Here is a 7,047-nt window from a genome sequence, read left to right as displayed (position 1 = left end):
TACGAGAGAGGCCTATTATTTATACGATTCTCCACCTCCACTAACACTGCACGGAATTCTTCCAAATTAATTCTCTTCCGGTGTAGTACTTTACGGAGACACCTCTTCACTGTGCCTATCAGTCTTTCGTACAGCCCCCCCTGCCAAGGGGCTCTAGGAGTAATGAATTTCCAGAGATTGAACATCGTTACTATTATTTAATTCTATCAAATGTTGAGCACCTGCTACAAAATTTGTGGCATTATCCAAAATCATCAATCTCGGACAGGATCTCCTAGCTGCAAATTTTCGAAACAGCTGTATAAACTGTTCTGCAGACAAGTCCTGTGCCACTTCTAAATGAACTGCCCTAGTAGCAGTACAGGTGAACAAACAAACATACACTTTCAGTGGAACACCATCTGAAGTACCTGTTAAAATTATTGGACCACTATAGTCTACACCTGTTACATCAAATGGTTTCACTAATTGTACACGCTCCTTTGGCGATGGTGGAGGACCTGGGTACATATAGGATCTGGCATCCACATTACATCCATATTACACAAGATTTAATTACCCTTTTTACACTTTGCCATCCTTGTGGAATCCAGAAAGTTTCCCTAATACAATTTAAGGTATCTTGTACCCCACCATGCATTACATTTTTATGGGCATTTAGAACAATTAAATTTGTTAGATGATGAGATTTGGGCAGTAAGATAGGGTGTTTAGCATAATCATCCAATTCAGCATTTTGTAACCTACCTCTGCACCTAATTACATTGTTCTCTAAATACAGCCCCAATTTCTCTATTATGGAACCTTTCACAATTTTTCTTTCCATCATCAATTTAATCTCATTTCCATAGATTTCTTCTTGTACCCTCTTTATCCAATATTCAAGAGGATGTGAAAACTTAAATGAAATATTCATCTTGTTTAGAAATTTAAACACCAACTTAGTTACATTGATTAGTTTGGGTAAAGAATACCTGTTTATATCAATGGCTAAGGGAGGACAAATTATTGGAGCGGTGGTCACAGTAATTTCAACAGGAGCAATATACGCCTTTTGTACAGGCCAATTAGCTTTATTTACCAACCAGCTAGGTCCTTTAAACCATGATACAGCATTTACAAATTTAATATAAGGTAAACCTCAAGACAAGAAATCAGCTGGATTCTCCTCACCTGGTATATGATTAAATGTTAACATATGCTGACCCAAACTATTATACTTCTCTTGCATCTGATTAATTTCAGCGACTCTGTTTTGTACGTACACAATTTTACTGTTTCCATTACGAATCCATTGTAAGGATACCTCATTATCAGACCAAATTACAGTGTCGCTAATATTTATCTCCTGCAACTTATTTCTTATATAATTAGCTAATTTGACACCTACATAAATGGCTGCTAATTCCAACTGAGGCAAGGTGCATGATTTAATTGGAGACACTTTAGCCTTAGACATAACAAGAGAGATAACACTATTACATTGAAGGTAAGCAACTGCTCCATATGCCAATTTTGAAGCATCACAAAAAATGTGGAGTACATTTTTCCCATTTGGATTGGCCACCTGGCGTGGGAACTTCAACATTGGAATTTTCTCATAATCACCAATTAATTCATCCCACCTATTAATGAATTCCTCAGGTAGAATTTCATCCCAAGCACATTTAAGTTTCCATGCTTCCTGTATTAATAATTTCCCTCTTATAGTAAGGGGTGACACTAAACCTAGTGGATCAAAATATTTGGAAACTTCAGCAAGCAAAACTCTCTTAGTTAATTTGTTGGGCATACTGTAATTATTAGGTTTTAACATTAACAAATCTCTCTCAGTATCCCAAGTTAATCCCAATACATTACTACATTTTGGCACTTCATCTCCAGGGTGATCTTTACTTATTTTGTCCTTTAATTTGGACGAATTACTATTCCATTCCCTCAGAGGCATATTTGCACTTTGCATTATTTTATTAGCCTCTCCAAAAGTCATTAACAGTTCCTCTTCAGTTGATGTCACACCCAGGAAATTGTCCACATAAAATTGTTTGCTCATTACTTTACTCAATGGACTTTCCATATGTTTAAGGTGTGCATTTATCGTCGCTTGAAGTAGGAATGGACTGGATGTAGCACCAAATAATACGCTCCTAAAGCGAAAGGTTTTCAGAGGGCTAAGTGGGTCAATAGGATTCTCAGGCCATAAGAAGCGGGTACAATCCCAGTCAGCCTCTTGTAAACCCACTCTTAGGAAAGCTTTACTTATATCAGCCGTAAAGGCATAATGCTTCACTCTGAAATTTAATAAGATATCTCCTAATTTTTCCATCAACGACGGACCTGTCATCAAACAGTCATTTAAACTAGGTACATTTTTGTTACTCCTGGCACTACAATTAAACACAATCCTCAAAGGAGTGGTCTTAGAATCCTTCTTCACTCCGTGATGGGGCAAATAGTGACCATAAATTTTGGCTTGCTCAGGAGGTACCTCTTCTATAAATTTATTAATTAACTGCTCAGCAATTATATCATTATAGGCAGTTAACAATTCTGGTGTCTTACCCAGTTCGCAGAGCTGAGCCTTTAACTGTCCATATGCCATTCTGTAATTAGTGGGCAATTCTGGATGGTTCAGTCTCCACGGAAGCCGCACCCAGTATTGTTCAGATTCAAATTTTACATCTCTCAGGTATTGTTCCAGAGTAAAAGAATCGTCTGGACTTTCTTCATTTACATTTATTCCAGTGCTGTCTAATTCCCACAATTTATGCACTGGCTCAACACCATCCTCTATGGAAGAATTATACTGGAGTACGATTTCATGAGTAAGACACACAGTTATGGTATTTGTAGTTTCCTCTAGTCATGAATTATTATTACGAGGAATCCTACCATACATTACATGGCCTCCTGCAGTCTTCAAAAGGGTGACACCACATTTCTTTACCATACCCTTTACAAAGGAGGCATAATAGTCACTACCTATCAAAATATTTATTGGGCCTACAGAATCATCACTTACACCAGAAGGTGCTAAATTTATATTATGTGAAAGTCTTTCTGTAGCTTTACTAAGCCCTACTGTAGATATTTTCTCTGGAAGCCTATCTACAATTACTGCATTAACACGTTTTTTCTCATTGCCCAACCTGACAGTTACATAAACAGTGTCATACAATTGAGCTCTTTTATTTGAGAGAAAACCAGATAATTTTAGAGTTGTAGGATCTCCCATCTGTACTTTCATACCATTAAGACATTTACGTTTAATGAAAGTACGTTGGGATCCTTGGTCTAATAATGCAGTTACATTTTTTTATTTATGCCTTTTATCATCAATTTTTACCTGTAACACAGGCAAGGTTACTTCAGCAAAACCATCATTATTAACATTAGCCACTGTTGTGTCAGGATTGTCAACATTATCATTATTATCAACATTATCATATAGACCTTTACACATGACTATATGGTGTCTTCCTTTGTGGCATTGATAACAGAAGTTTAATTTGGCATAACAATCCTTTACATTGTGATTACCTAAACACCTGATACATCTGTCAAGTTACTCCAATCTTTCAACTTTATCATTCCATGAATTGTATGCATTGCAATTCTTAGAAAAATGAGTACCCTTGCAGAAGAGACAATCTCTCTTTTCTTTGACTGCTGTATAGTCCTTGTGGCTTAGCGCTTCTTTTTGATTATAATAATAATTTTCTTTGACTGGTTTCTTATTAACTGGGCTACTCTTAGGAGGGTACTTATTCTTCTTACTTTGTGGAGAATCATTATTTCTGATTCCTGCTACTTGATATGCACCTATCCAACTCTTTTTAGGAAATGAAATTTGATTATTAACATTGGGATAATTTTTCCCTTTGTGAAACTTGACAGATACCTCAGAGTTATTATGTGTTGCATCTTTAAAATGAGTTAGTTGGCTGGTCTGCAACTGCACAATTAATTCTTGTAGACCTAGTCTTATTTCCTCCAGACCAAAATAACCCTTGTGATATTTGTTCGAGAGTCATCCAAGTGTTTTATAGTTTAATTTATTCTGGACCATGGCACTCAATAACTAGTCTGATTCCTTCAGATTATATTTATTACTTAAAGTTTTGAGAGTGCTCTCCAGTTTAACTCTAAACTGCTGTAAACCTTTGTAAGTGTGATCTGGAGATTTTAAATTAACAATGATATTCACTAGATCCAACCTACTTTGTTCTATATTACCATAAGTGACCTTCAACAAGTCAACTGCTTCTTTATAAGAATCATCTACATTGGGAAAGGCTTGTATGAGTATGTGAGCATCTCCTCTTACCTGTCCTTTGAGGTAAAATAATTTAGTTACACAGGCTAGGTCACTCCTGTCATGCACAGCTGCTTTAAAAATTGACCAAAATTCCTCCCAATTTTCACCAGGATTAAATACAGGTAAACATAATTCTGGGAGTTTTGGCAAAGACATATTATTTGTTGGAGCAGACTGACCAACTGCCTGGTTTACACATTTTAATTTTTTCAAGGCCTGACTTTTACAAGAAAGAATCTTTTCCTCTAATTCATAATACTGACTAATCATGAGATCTACTTCAGTCTCATCTACACAGTTTACTAACAAATCTCCTTCATATTTGTTGTAATATAATTTGTATGAATCATATCTATTACCTAAAGCATCTAAATACAATTTTAAAACATCAGTATCCACAGTTTCTTGATTCATTAATTCCAAGTACTTATTATATGCCTTGGTTACATGAACTTTTCTAGCCTGTAGTGATGCTTTCTTTACTTATATTCCATATGTTTGTCTTCTATATTAATTTCTGCATTTTCAGCCATGATGCATGTGTTAAATTCAACTTTATTAATAACACTGATTACAACTTACAACACTGATATAACTTACCTTTGAATAAATCCTAGCTACTTGAGCTTAGCAATTACATGTAAGAAAATAATATAAACTTCAAATGTACATTAATACAAACAAACCTTTAGCCAGACTTGGCTTATCAAAATTAATATTATACAAATTAATAAATACTTGCCAGAATTTGGCATAGCAAAATTAATATTATACACATTAATATATCAATTACATATACACTGATATAAATCTTGGCCAGAATTGTCTTATCAAATTAATTATACAAATACATTAACATAAATCCTAGCCACTTTGGCTTTGCAAAATTAGTATTATACACATTAATATAATTAGTTACACATGACTTACCAAATTAATATTGTTATAATTATAATCCACTACACATTAAGTAAATTTGTGAACTTAACATCCACCTCCTTCTGTCATTTCACATATAATTATTATTAATTAATTAATGACTTCACTAATTACATCCGGTTCAAGAAGGACCAACGGGCAAATTAAATGTGGAAAATTGCATTTACTTGGATGTATAATTATATACATAACAGTAAATGAACAATGATAACTATTATTTATCAGTTCGACAAGTAAGAATTTGGGACACTTAGGTCGCAAAAAATGTCCCCCTTCGATACCTACCACTGTCATATCCACAAGTTGCTCTGGACCTATTAATTAAATGAAATATACATACACCAGGAATGCTGGTAAATATATAAATTTGTGGACTGTATATTAAAAATAATAAATGGTTATATATATACATAATTACATAACAGAAGGAAAATATATCTTAATATCACTCACCAATTTGACTGGAGATTAATGTGTCATGTACAGGACCCCCCCCCCCCTTTGCCTACATTTATGAAAATTTTACTGGCCAGAATTTAAACATAAATTAGACAGCTTATCTGAGGCTCCTGGAGTTGTCCTGACCTGTCGCCTGATATCTCAAGTTATGCAGGAATGCACATCCAACAATTTCGCCTCCTGTTTGAGAGGTGTCAACCCAATTTTAACCTCTAGAGCACGAAAAATTCTTCCCATTACACTAACGTTGTATCCAATTCAAATTAACAATGGCGACTACTCCTGTCTGCACAGGCGCTGGTCCAGTTTCCCATTTTCCCTGATATAATTGTTTTAAATACAGTATGGCCATCTATTTACATATAACTACTGTATTTCTGGAAAATATATACAGTATTTTCCACAGGCCAGGTATAGTGCAACATGTAAAAAACTTACAAACTTTATTTTTTGTAGAATAAAGATAAGATATTTACAGTGACTGCACTTTGTCAGAATATTGTATAATGATTGTTTTATGAGTATAAAGTGCCAAAACCACCTGAAAGAAATCGGACGAAAAAAAATGCATATCTGGCCTCCCCTTAAGGAACCTCCCTTGAGGGGACGAATGGTGATAGTAGTAGCAGTGGGTTGAGCACTTAATTGTGGCCGTAATAATTATTATTGGTGATATTTACAGCACTTTGACTACATTACCCAGCACTTGTGTGTCCTATTTTAGTGCACCACACAAAATAATTAACAAAAACTACGAACATTAATAAAATACTGTACACGAAAATCATCACACGTCTCCACAAGTGTGGGTTATTTATGAATGTTTATTCTATCTTTTGCTAGGAGAACCATCAAGGAAGGATGTCCCGTATCCCTGGAGGAAATTTACCACTTCCCTATGAATATAATACCAGTGACAGTGCTGTATGACTTGTTGGTTTAGTGCTTAGTTTACATACCACAAGCTGTGGGGGAAAGGGACTGGAACAGGAGCACCTGCAAAGAGTTGACTATGGGCAGGATGCGAACCCCCTCTCCTCGGTTGACAGCCGTCTGAAAGTCGCTTCTTATAGAGGGTCAAAAGCTCACATGTCAAATCATATATAACTTGCTCCCTAGTCTTCAGGGCCCACCAGGCCTGCCACTTCTCAAGGACATATCTGTGGATATAGCCCATGATGTTACTAAGGCAAAAGTCTACCGTAGAGTGTCCACTACTGCAGCTCTTGCCTCATCATCCACCCATTCATTTCCCAGAACACTAACATGACCAACAGAGTTCCAAATCTTTCTGCCTGCCAGCGGATGAAGGATTAACATCAAAATAGTTT

This window comes from Cherax quadricarinatus, chromosome 23, assembly GCF_038502225.1.
Source record: "Cherax quadricarinatus isolate ZL_2023a chromosome 23, ASM3850222v1, whole genome shotgun sequence".
NCBI classification, from domain to species: domain Eukaryota; kingdom Metazoa; phylum Arthropoda; class Malacostraca; order Decapoda; family Parastacidae; genus Cherax; species Cherax quadricarinatus.
This window is presented reverse-complemented; position numbering follows the sequence as displayed.